Source organism: Rhinolophus sinicus, linkage group LG01, assembly GCF_036562045.2.
Source record: "Rhinolophus sinicus isolate RSC01 linkage group LG01, ASM3656204v1, whole genome shotgun sequence".
NCBI lineage: Eukaryota > Metazoa > Chordata > Mammalia > Chiroptera > Rhinolophidae > Rhinolophus > Rhinolophus sinicus.
Window position 1 is genome coordinate 63026303 of NC_133751.1, and position 13419 is coordinate 63039721.

At 36.0% G+C, this 13419-nt stretch overlaps 1 protein-coding gene across 5 annotated transcripts in view; it reads left to right on the top strand.

The window, feature by feature from the left end:
- Positions 1-13419, top strand: part of GPR156 (G protein-coupled receptor 156) — an 89688-nt gene that overhangs the window by 30394 nt on the left and 45875 nt on the right. The gene's annotated exons all lie outside the window — the stretch shown is intronic.

Sequence of the window (13419 nt, forward strand, 5' to 3'; positions counted from 1 at the left end):
ACTTTTCGTTCTGTTCCTCAAATACACCAAGCCTACTCCTATCTCAAGGCCTTTGGCTTATTGTCTCCCTCTGTTCCCACCGCCTAATGGTCTTCTCCAGATCTTCCCATGCCTAATTCCTTATCATTGTATAGGTCTTGGCTCAAATGTCACCTCTTCAGAGAAGCCTTCCCTGGTCATCTTATCTAAAGTAGCCTCTCTACCCGATGGTCACCCAGCCCCTACATCTCATTCTATATCCCATCACTGTTTTATTTTCTTCATAGCAAGGATAACTCTCTGGTATTACCATATTTATTGATTTACCTTTTGATCATCTGTATCCCCCACCAGAATATAAAGACTATGAACACAGGGACCTTGTCTGTCGTGCTCACCATTGTCTTCAACATTTAGAGCAGACTCAGGAACATAATAGGTGCTTAGTAAATACCTTTTCAGTGATCCTGGGAGGAAGGAGATTTTAATCCCAACGGTGGATGCTGCCAAGAAAATGACTAGGAAAACCACACGTATTAAAGTTAGAGAACTATGGAGTACAGTCTTTTCACCTGCAACACATTTCTATAATGCAAACTAATAACTGATCAGCAAATAAGAAAACGATATCATTGGTTCATGTATAATGTTTTCCTAGAAAAATCAATGATTTAAAGAATTCAAAGACAAGCTTTCTTACAGTTAAAGAAGGAAGCCTTAAGCTAAGAATACTGTGGCACTGCCTTGTCTTACAACGAGTAGTGGCTGGTTTAATGGCGTTCAAGAACTCGTATCCTTCCTACAACATGAAGCTATCTGGTGAAGCTGTAGGAATAAATGAAGAAACAGAGAACATTCCTGTGTTTAAAAACAATTGATTATTAAAAAAAGCACAAACCCAGAGCAGATTTTGATAACAATGTTATTTATTGGAGGTGAATACCCTTGAGGACCTACATCCTGCAGATTTAAGTCTACAACCATCATCTACCATGTTTCCCTGAAAAGAAGACCTAGCCGGATAATCAGCTCTAATGCATCTTTTGAAGCAAAAATTAATATAAGACTCGGTATTATATTATATTATACCCAGTCTTGTAGTAAAATAAGACCCAGTATTATAATATAATATAATATAATATAATATAATATAATATAATATAATATTATATTATATTACATTACATTACATTACATTATATCTGGTCTTATATTGTAGTAAAATAAGACCTGGTATTATATTATATTATATTATATTATATTATATTATATTATATTATATTATATTATATTATATTATATTATATTATATTATATTATATTATTATATTCCTGGTCTTATAGTAAAATAAGACTGGGTCTTATATTAATTTTTGCTCCAAAAGACATGTTAGAGCTGATTGTCTGGCTAGGTCTTATTTTCGGGGAAACATGGTATGATCCTGGGAACAAATAAATGGTAGTGGACATTTACTGAGTGCTAGTATTTTAATAGGGTTAATTATTATTTTTATTGGTATTCTGGTTATGAAGTTAAATATGTTTCAAATGTTATGGTCTCATACTGTCTTTCCCATAATATATTCTCTTTATACAGTTTTGTAGAATGCCAGATTTTGAAAGCATTTATATATCCTGTTAAAATAGGAACACTTGTATACAGTCTTATAGTGGGAACAACTGTATTTGCTGCCTGTCTTGCTTGCAGTGGCAGCATGACTAGGCATGAAGAATAAAATATTAAGAGGCACTGTGAAAAAAACACATTTTGCAATTAAGTAGCTTACAAGGTCAAACAAGGAAAGAGAAGATAACCCAGTTTCAAAAGTGCTTTCTTAAATAACAAAATTTGTTCAAAGGCAAAGCATCACAATTAGATGCTTCATTTTGTTCCAGTTCTGTGGTCTCTAAACTTGTGGTTATGTGTGTGTGCACACATGCACACTCATGCGTGTGCCATAGGAAAGAAAAATATTTTAATGAAAGAAAATAATATAGTAATGTTCAAGTTCAGTTGCAGATACTGCATTTTTTTGGTAAAATTTTACAATGTAGTCTACAAGAGAAAATCAGTAAAGATATAGAAAACTTGAATAAGACCATGAACCGACTTGACCTAATTGACATTTATATAATCCAACACCAGTAGAATGCACATTCTTCTCAAATATACATGGAACGTTTACCAAGATAGAACATATTCTGGGACATGGGAAAAGTATCATTAAATTTAAAAGGATTCAAGTGATACAGAGTATGTTCTCTGACCACAGTGGAATTAAATTAGAAATCCGTAACTGAAAGATCTATGGAAAAACCTGAAAGATTTGGAAACTAAATAGAACATTTTAAAATAACTCATGGTCAAGGAAGAAATCAAAAGAAAAAGTACAAAGTATTTTCAATGGAATGAAAATGAAAACACAGCGTATCAAAATAATGTTGGCTGCTATTAAAGCAGTACTTTGGTGGTGGTGGGAGGGGGGCGGTGATTATAGCACTGAACTCCATGTTAGAAAAGAAGAAATATCTGCTTTACAAAACAGGAAAAAAAAAAAAAAAAAGGGCAAATGAGTCCCCAAAGTAAGTGCAAGAAAGGAAATAATAAAGATCAGAGTAGAAATTGATAAAATAGAAAACAAAAAAACACAGGGTAAAACAGTGAAACCAAAGCTCTTTATGAAGAATGATAAAATTGACCAACCTCTAGCTGAAGTGATCATGAAAAAAGAGAGAAGATATAATTATCCAAGTAAGGAAAGGAGAGGTAGCATCACCTAAGATTCCTCAGATATTAGAAGGATAATAAGGTACTATTAAGAACAACCATGGTAGGCAGTCTCTAAGATGTTCTTCAATGATTCCAGCCTCCTGATAGTTACCCTTCTGTGAAATCCCCTCTCCTTGAGTATGTGCTGGACTTACTGACTTGCTTATAAGTGAGATGTCACTTTTGGGACAAGATTACAAAAACACTAGGACTTCCATCTTAGATCTGTCTCATTCTTTCACTCATTCACTCTGAGGGAAGCCACCTGCTATGTTGTGAGCTCCTCTTTGGAGAGGCCCATATGACAAGGAAGTTATGTTTCCAGCAAGGATCTGAAGCTAACTAATGGCCGTGTAATAAGACTGAAAAGAGATCTTCTGAGGTCTGCTAACAGCAATGTGAATGAGCTTGGAAGCAGATTTAACCCCCAGTCAGGCCTTGGAGGACTGCAGCCATGGCTGACCCATTAACTGCATTCTTGTGAGAGACCCTCAGTCAGGGGTACCCAGCTAATCTGTGCCTATATTGCTGCTCTTTTACTCAAACTCTCCTAAAACACTGAAAATAATGGAACATTTTCTAGCTCATTCTATGTGGTCAGCAATACCCTGATATCAAAACCTAACTCCAAGAAAACAAACTAACAAAAAACCCTATAAGTTATGCTCATGGTATCCCTCATGAGCATAGCTCCAAGATTCTAAACAAAATTTTAACAAATTGAGTCCAACCAAATATCAAAAAGATAATGCATCATGACAGAGTGAGGTATATTCCAGGAATGCAAGGTTGGTTTTAACATCCAAAGATTAATCAGTATAATTCAGCGTATTTACCAACTTGACAAAAACATGTGATCATCTTAATAGAGAAAAAGCATTTGACAAGATTCAATATCCATTTCTGACAAAGTCAACAAACTAGGAATAGAAGAGAACTACCTCAACCTAACATCTATGGAAAACCTATAGCTAACATCATTTTTAATGGTAAAAGACTGATTGCTTTCCCATTAAGATTAGAAAGATGAGATGTCTGCTTTCACTACACTTATTCAACACTGGAGATTTTAGCCAGTGCAATAAGATAAGAAAGAAGTAGAAGGCACCTAGTTTAGAAAGGAAGAACTGAAATGGCTTTATCCACAGGTGACCTGATCATCTATGTAGAAAATGCAATAATCTATTTCTTTTAAAACTTCTAGAATTAATAAATGAGTTTAGCAAAGTTGCATGATACAAGATAAATGTACAGAACTCAACTGCATTTCTACGAGTATAGACTAAAAACAGACAATTGAAAAGTAAAATTAAAGACAATATCATTTACAATAGCATCAAAAATATGAAATATTTAGGGATAAATCTAACAATGTAAAATACTTATACACTGAAAAGTACAAAACATTGTTAATCTAGCAAACTTTGAAATAACTACATGCTGAAAGCTATAAAACATTACTGAGATAAATTAAATTCTAAATAAATGAGAGATACTGTGTTCATGGTTTGGAAGATTCAGTATTGTTAATTCTCCCTTAATTATATAGACTAATCACAGTCATAAGCCCAGCTGGCATTTTTTTGAAATAAATTGACAAGCTGTTTCTAAAATTCATATGGAAATATGAAGGACCTAAATAGCTAAAAGAACTTTAAAAAGAAATAAATTTGAAGGACTAAGACCACCTGATTTCAAGACTTATTACAAATCTATAGTAATGAAGATAGTTTGGTATTGGGTAGCGATAGACACATACATCAACAAAACGTAATAGAAGACAGAAATAAACCTATGTATATATGGGAAACTACTTTTCAACAAAGATGCAAAGGACATTCAGCAGAGAAGGGACAGTACTCTTTTCAACAAATGGTGTTGGCACAATTGGATATCCACATGAACATTGATATTAACGTGGAAAAAATGAACGTTGATCTACATCTTGCACTATTAACTCAAAATGGATCATAGACCTAACTGTAAAAACCTAAAACTAAAATTTCCCAAAGAAAACATAAGAGAAAAATTTTGTAACCTTGGAATAAGCAAACATTTCTTAGATACAACACTAAAAGCACAAACCATAAAAGAAAGTATTGATAAATTGAACTTAAAATTAAAAACATCTTCTCTTCCAAAGAGAATCTTAAGAAAATAAAAAGAAAACCACAGCCTAGAAGAAAATGTTTGCAAATCATCTATCTGATAAAGAATTTATTGATGTAATACAGAATTGTACACCTGAAATCTATGTAATTTTACTAACAATTGTCACCCCAATAAATTTAAAAAATAAATTAAAAAAAAAAAGAACTTATATCCAGAATACATGAAGAACACTAAAAGCTCAATAATAAGAAAACAAACAAAAAGAAAAAGAGTGCAAGATTTGGACATTTTACCAAAGAAGAAATATGGATGGCAAATAAGCATGTGAAAAGAGGTTCAACACCATGAGTCACTAGGGAATGCAAATTAAAAACAATTAAATACACTACACAGTTATTAGAATGGCTGAAATTTAAAAAGACTGACAAAATTAAGTGTTTGGTGGTGGGAATGTAGTATGGTCCAACCTCTTTGGAAAATAGCCTGGCCATTTCTTTAAAAATTTGGTAAACACCTACCATATGATCTAACCATTCTACTCTTGGGATTTTATCCAAGGAAAATGAAACTATATGTCTATACAAAGGCTTATACCCAGTGTTCATAACAGCTTTATTTGAATAGCCCTAAACTGGAAATAGCACACATATCCATTAACAGGTGAATGGATAAACAAATTGTAGTATATCCATATACTAGAATACTACTCATCATTAAAAAGAATAAATTATTGATACTTGGAACAACATGGATGAATCTCAGAATAATTACGCTGAGTGAAAGAAGCCATGAAAAAAATATGACATACTATATCATGCCAATTATACAAAATTCTAGAAAATTTAAGTCTATTGTTAACCAATCTGTGGTGATAGAAATCAGATCAGCGGTTGCCTGCAGATAGGAGGGGCTGGCACCGGAGAGGAAGGAGGGTTTACAAAGGATGTGAAAACTTTGGGGATGGTGGATATATTCATTACCTTGATTGTGGTATTTCACAAGTGTATACATTTATTAAAACTTATCAAATCATGACTTTAAATATGTACAGTTTATTTTATGTCAGTTATATGCAATAAAGCTATTTGGAAATGTAGTCTACAAACATTCTTATTTTTCTGAAAAGGTTCTCATAAGGGAAAAATGTGTATCACATCTGTTATCCTTTTCCAAAGGGCCCTGCTAGGTGACCTAAAACCATCTGATAACTTTGCTAGATATTAATATCAGATTTGGGTGAATGTGTTCTTTTTTTCTAGATTCTTCATGTAGTGTAATAAGGACCATAATAACTTAACTCTTGGAGCAAAGCAGATATTTTAGGACCAAGAGGTATCTTTCCTGGTGCTTCCTCTGAAAGATATAAAATAAAGGCAGTGTCAGACGGGCAGCTTCATGCTTTTGCGTGAAGCCAACTCGTTCAATTTAAGGACTAGCTTTTATTCTGAGAGCTTACTCACTATCACTTGTGATAATGATTGTAGATCGTAGTTGTTATTTACATATCGTTATTTCTCAGAATTGAAAGTGGCATTCCCACAGTAATTCCCAGTATCTGGGATTTTACTATCTGGGAAATCCAGAAGTTTGAGTAATAAGAATTGTGTAGGGTATGAGCTTTTGCCTTACTTGTAAGTTAACAGATTAACCTGTTACTGTTTTAGGGATGCCAGCAAGAGACAAGAGACTCTTAGGTTAGAGACAGAGTACTTCATTACTCATGGCAAAAGCTGTAGTCAGAGCTTCGTGTTGGCTTCATGCTGGCTCCCATGACCCCAGGTCCTATTAGGATAGATGCAGCCCATGATGGGTGATGCTTGCCCATACAGTGGGCTGCCATGAAAGGAGAGGAACTTGAGCCTGGGGAATTCACCACTTCTGTAGTGAGTTGTAACAAGCCTGTTCTTTGTTTGGGGGAAGATATTATCTCATCCCTCAGGGTTGCTCACTGCAAACACAACCCTGAGAAATGGCCTGGGTCAAGAGAAGGCAGGGCTTTGCCTCTTGGTATGCCAGCAAGAAGGTGCAGAGCTGCTCGGGGTGTGTGGCAGATTGCCTCTCCCAACGCGGGGAACTGTGCACGGAGGCACCTGCCACTCTGCCTGCATCTTGGGCTGGAGTGGCAGCTGGAGACCCAGATCCTGGTAAATAGCTGAAATGTGTGCATTCCTGTGGCCTCCTTTCTCCACCACAGCTTCCTTCCCGGACAGGTCCTTGTGTAGGCCTCCTGGCAGCATCCAGCAGAGCTGAGTTACTTACTTCTCTCCTCCTCTGAACATCCAACACACTGTATGAGTCCTGGTTCTCAAGCATGTTCTTGTTGTATCTTCTGAGACTCTCTCTGATTCCCCAGCCTTCACATTATTTTCCATTATAATGAAAGGCCTCAAGATCGCCACCCTTTTGAGAAGGATTAGACGCATCCTCATCTGTTCTGTTTTCTTTCTGTTCCTGAAAGCCTTATATTACCACCTGAGTGAGGCTGATCAATATCAGTAGTCAGTACACACGCAGCTAAATACATACTGTGTTCAGGAGACTGTAAGATGTGATTTAAGGGTCCCTGGGAGCTTCAAACACATCACCTGCATGGAAAAACATGAGCAAGTCCAAAAAGTACATTCTGTTTTTTAAAAATAGCTTTTCAAAAAGTAATGCTTTGCTGCAGGGATGGGAGCTGTCCTTTCATATTGATTGTTTCAGGTCTGTCCTCTTTGTGGTTTGAGTAATTGGAGCTGAAGGGAAGGTAACTGAGAAGAAAGGAAAGCAGGACTGGTCTTGTTGGCTACAGGAAAGTGTGCACTCATATTGTGCCCTACAAAGATTTCTGGGATCTTCTCTATGAATTCTGGTATGATGGTGATTGCCAAGAAGGAAGAAAGGGAACTAGTCAGGACTAGGATAAATACCACCCGCACAGCTCAATTTGGGGATAGTGTTGCAGGGCCCAGGATTAAATGAGGCAGAGTGGCCAGGAGCAGATCCTGTAAGGTCTTATCCAAAAAGAAAGCTAAGGTTCACAGCTGGAAAACACTGTATCAATCATCATTTGAAAAGGATTGAGCATAGAGCCAAAAATAGGTGGTGTATCATGAGGTCAAAAGCCTTTGGCACACAGGAATGGTGCCAGAAAAGAGGTGAAAAGCAGGAATGAGGTGAAAAGGTCTAGGATTGTGAACAGAGATGAGGTCTTTCTTGGATAATGGCTGTAGGGTGGAATATGGGTGAGTCAGTGAAAGTTAATGACGCAGGATCAGGATTAATACATAGGAGTAGTTTCTACACAGCCCTCTGAGGCTGTTTGTCCATCCTACAGTCAGGCCTACACCAGTATCACCCCTAGATGGAGTGGACGCACCCTTCTTTGTGCACCTGTTGTTATAGGCATATCATTGCCCCATCACAGCTTACTGAATTGGGAGCAGGGGGAGCGCTGTCTCCCTTACCAGATAATGAGCTCCTTGGGTTTAGGACCACATCTTATTCGCCTTTGTATCTCCATCGTGCCTGGACTATGTTTCCTGAATGAACAAATTAAATGGCCTAGAATATAGACTGATGATGATAAAGTTAAGTTCTTAGGAGATGGGTATTTTCATTCTTTTACTTTAATACAGTATCAATTCTGCATGAAATTGTGCCAAAGGTAAGCAATTGTTTCCTATTCTCTCCTCCCCCTGGTGGTTGCTCCCTCCAGGAGCCCCAGGAGTGACGTCCAGAGTCTCAGATTCTCAGTCCTCCTGGTGGCCCTTCGTTCTAAGCTATCCTTTCAGTTTTTTCATTCCATTTAAATCTGTCTGTTCTTGATACCCTTTTGACCACAGAGTTCTGTACTTTTTAAAAGGCTTTCTCGTAATTACAAATTACGAGTTTCTTACAACTGTGCCTATCTACTGTTTTAAAAAATATTTAGTCAGCAATGTATCAGATACTGTTCTGAGTGTTGGGATTACATCAAAGAACAAAGTAGGCCAAAAAATCCCTTCCCCTGTGGATTTTGCTGTTCTGGAGGGGTGAGCAGACAATAAATAAAAGAAGTTGTCAAATACATGGAATGTTAATGATAAGTGCAGAAAAAGAAAGTAAAACAGGGAATGTGAATGGGGGATATCAGGGTGGTAGCTGCTGTTTTAGAGTTTGGCCTGGGAAAGACTCACTGACAAAGTAACATTTGAGTATAGACTTGAAAAGTATAAGAAACAAGTCATGAAGTGGAAACCATTCCAGGAAGAGGGAACAGAATGTGCAAAGGCTGTGAACATATCTACTGTTCAAAGAAAAGCAAGGTAGCTAGTGTGGCTGGAGCAGAGCAAATGAGGCAGAGAGTAAGAGAAGATGAAGTAGGTCAGTAATGGGGGCCAGATCATGTAAGATCTTATAAGTCAGTGTAATGACTTTGACATTTACTGCAAGTGTCATGAAGAATCATTATAGGGTTTGGAACTGAGGAATGACATGACCTGACTTACACTTAACAGGGAAACTGGTTGTTTTATAGAGAATAGACCTTTAACGTTTAAAAGAGGTACCTATAGCACTCCCTTAAATAAAGTCATGCTCCTTGGGGTACCTTAGTTCAAGAACAGAAATGGCTAAAAGTAAAATTTAAGACTACTTAACCAGCCCCCAAAATTGCATAGGCCAATTGCCTGTGACAAATCTATTTATCTCCTATTGGTTCTGTTTCTCGGATTGAACCCTGACTAATACACTAGGAAAAGAGATGCAGTATCTCTACCTAGAAAATCATAAAACATTTTTGACAGAAGTTAAAGAAGTTCTAAATAAATAAATTATATATTTATATATTAGAAGACTCAATATTGTAAAGATATAATTTCTCCCCAGATCGATATATGGATTCAGTGTAATTACAATAAAAATTCCAACAAGTTTTTTTCTGGTGAACTCATCAAACTGATTCTCAAATTTATGGGGAAATTCAAAGGGCCAAAAACACCCTGGGAAAAATGGACAAGGTGAGAAGCTTTCCTCTTTTGGATATTCAGGCTTCTTATAAAGCTCGTAATTAAGACATGCTAAGTATGCTGTAGGGACAAGGATAGATAACTAGACCAAAGGAACAGATATAGAGAATCCAGAAACAGTGCTAAATATGTATGGGCACGTTTTAATAAATGGTGTTGGGTCAGTTGGTTATCCACATGGGGAAAAAAGGCAACTTGACTCCTACCTAACAGAATCATTTGCATTTGTACTATAAATCTAAAAGCAAAAGACAAACAACAAAGCTTTAAGAAGATCATTTATCTTCATGAACTTGTGGCAGGAAAACATGTCCTAAATAGGACAGAAAGTACTATTCATACAAGAAAAGATTGTTAAATTGTTCTATGTAAATACTGAGAACATCTTCCGTTCGCTAAAAGAGACCACTAAGAAAGGAAAAAAGAAAGCCATAGAATGGGAGAATATATTCATAATGCCTGTATCATTAAAAGATATTTACACAGAATAAAGGGCTATGAATTGATAAGAATAACACAGAGAACACAGTTTTTTAATGGACAAAGATATGAACAGAAGGACATATCCAGGAAGTCAATAAATGAAAAAGTGCTCATCATTAGTTACCAGGTAAATGCAAAGTAAAGCCACAATGAAATAACACTACATACTCACTTGAATGTCTGCAATTAAAAAAGACTGACAAAACCAAGTGTTGGAAAGGATGGGGAGCGTCTGGAGTTCTTACGCATTGTTGTGGGAGTACACATTGTCACAATCCGTTTGGAAAACTGTTCAACAGGACCTACTAAATCTGAACATACTCATACTCTATGTCACAGAAATTCCAGCAAAACTTGCATACATGTATTCACCAAAATAGATGTACTAGAATGTTCTTAACAGCACTATTCATAATAGACCCAAATTGGAAACGCCTCAACTGTCCCTCAACAATTTAATCTCTTACTACATCCCAGTGCATTCAGTGATTGGCTACTACACAATCATGAGACTAAACAGTCTACATGCGACATTATGGATGAGTCTCACAAAAGTAATGATGAGCAAAAGAAACCAGGTGCAAAGATTTACTCCATATGATTGCACGTATATGAAGTACAAAACCAGGTACATCTAATCTATAATGTTATAAGTCAGGATAATAGTTACTCTGGAGATTGAGGGGGGAGGTAGGGGAGCTTAATGACAGAGGGATCAAAAGGAAGGCTCTGGAATGGTGGTGATGTTCAGTCCTTGACCTGCTTGCTAGTTGCACAGGTGTGTCAGTTTTCAAAAATTCACTGAGTTGTGTGCTTATAATATACTTTATGCACATTTTTCTTCAATAAAAGTTTTAAAAATGACCTTTGAGTTTCTTAAAAAAACAAAAAAGAAACATTGAAAAGAGGATACATGTCAGTTTTTCAGTAGAGACCAAACCATTTTAAAATACTTTTTGAAAAAAATTCTCACTTAAGGTTTTATATTACTGCATTTCCCCAAAAATAAGACCTAGCCGGACAATCAGCTCTAATGCGTCTTTTGAAGCAAAAATTAATATAAGGCTCGGTATTATATTATGTTATATTATAACCAGTCTTATAGTAAAATAAGAGCCAGTATTAATATTATATTATATTATACTATATTCTATTATACCTGGTCTTATATTGTAGTAAAATAAGACCCGGTATTATATTATATTATATTATATTATATTATATTATATTATATTATATTATATTATATTATATTATATTATATTCCATTCCATTCCATTCCATTCCATTCCATTCCATTCCATTCCATTCCATTCCATTCCATTCCATTCCATTCCATTCCATTCCATTCCATTCCATTCCATTCCATTCCATTCCATTCCATTCCATTCCATTCCATTCCATTCCATTCCATTATATTAAAGACCTGGTCTTATATTCTAGTACAATAAAACTGGGTCTTATATTAATTTTTGCTCCAAAAGACGCGTTAGAGCTGATTGTCCGGCTATGCCTTATTTTTGGGGAAACATAGTATGGGCATCGAAAGACAGGATGGATAGTTTTACTATTGATGCAAAGCTGAATTGCATAACACTTTTTATGACACCATTGATAATAGTAAAAAAATTAAGAATTTCTGTTTATCAAGAGGACACCAGTAAATGACACCAAAAGTACAAGCAATGACAGAAAAAACACACTAAATACATTATTCAGTGTCATCAAAATGAAAAACTTTTGTGCTTCAAAGTACACCATCAATAAAGTTAAAAGAACCAGAGAATGGGAGAAAATATTTCCAAATCATACATCTGATAAGGGACTTGTATCTAAAATATAAAAAGAATGTTTACAATTCAATAACAAAAAGATGAACAACCCGATTTTAAAATGAGCAAAGAATCTGAATAGACATGTCTCCAAAGAAGATGCACAGATGGCCAATAAGCACATGAAAAGATGTTTGACGTCATTAGCCATGAGGGAAATACAAATCAAAAGCACAATGAGATACCACTTTATATCCCCTAGGATGGCCAGAATAAAAAAGACAGAAAATCACAAGTGTTATTTTCTGATATGGAAAAATTGGAACTGCGTACACTGATGGTGGGAATGTAAAATAGTGCACCTGCTGTGGAAAACAATTTGGCAGTTCCTCCAAATGTTAAATGTAGAGTTACCATATTACCCAGCAATTAAATGCCTAAGTATATACTCAAGAAAATGAAATCATGCCCACACAAAAATTTGTACATGAATGTTCATAGCAGCATAGTTCATAATAGCCCCAAAGCAGAAACAACCCAAATGTGCTTCAACTGATGAATGGATAAATGAAATGCCATTTCCATACAATGAAACAGTATCCGGCAATAAAAAAGAGTGATGTCCTGAATCATGCTACAATGTGGATGAACCTTCAAGACATTATTTTAAGTAAAAGAAGCCAGGCACAAAATGATTCCATTATATGAAATGTCCAGAATAGAAAAGTCTATACAGACAGAGTGTAGATTAGCAGTTACCTGTGGCCAGGAAAGGCAAATGAAACTATTAGATGTTAAATAAAAACCTTTGAGGCTGAAAAGTCCTGAAAAACAGGGTTTATTGAGTCATATGGTAGCCAGAAAAAGGACCATGTCCTGGGGCATACAGTCTAAACCACGGGCAGGGCTAGACAGAGAAGACAAACACGGTCTCCTGCCCTAGGGTTGATCGGGCTCTTTTATACAATAAGTTTGGAGAAGAAAGATGACTTGTTTTGAAATAATTTACATTGGCCAGAAGGTGAAGAGGGAAAAGTTATGTGTTAGGTGAATAGTCCATAAGGAAGAAGTACCTTTGGATTGGTGTGGGCAACAGTCTCGAAAGTTCATGCATAAACAGATGTGGTAGCGTCGGGTGGTGTGCTATTCTTTCTAGATAATCACTGAAATAGCTGCCTGGAAGTTTATTCAAAGTTTCAACATACATTCAGGAATGCCAGCAGTCTTGTTGGTTTCAGCACATGGCTAATTAACTGATTAACTTCCCTTGTCTCTTCCTCCCATCCTCTGGCCTGCTGTGATTTAATTTAGGGCA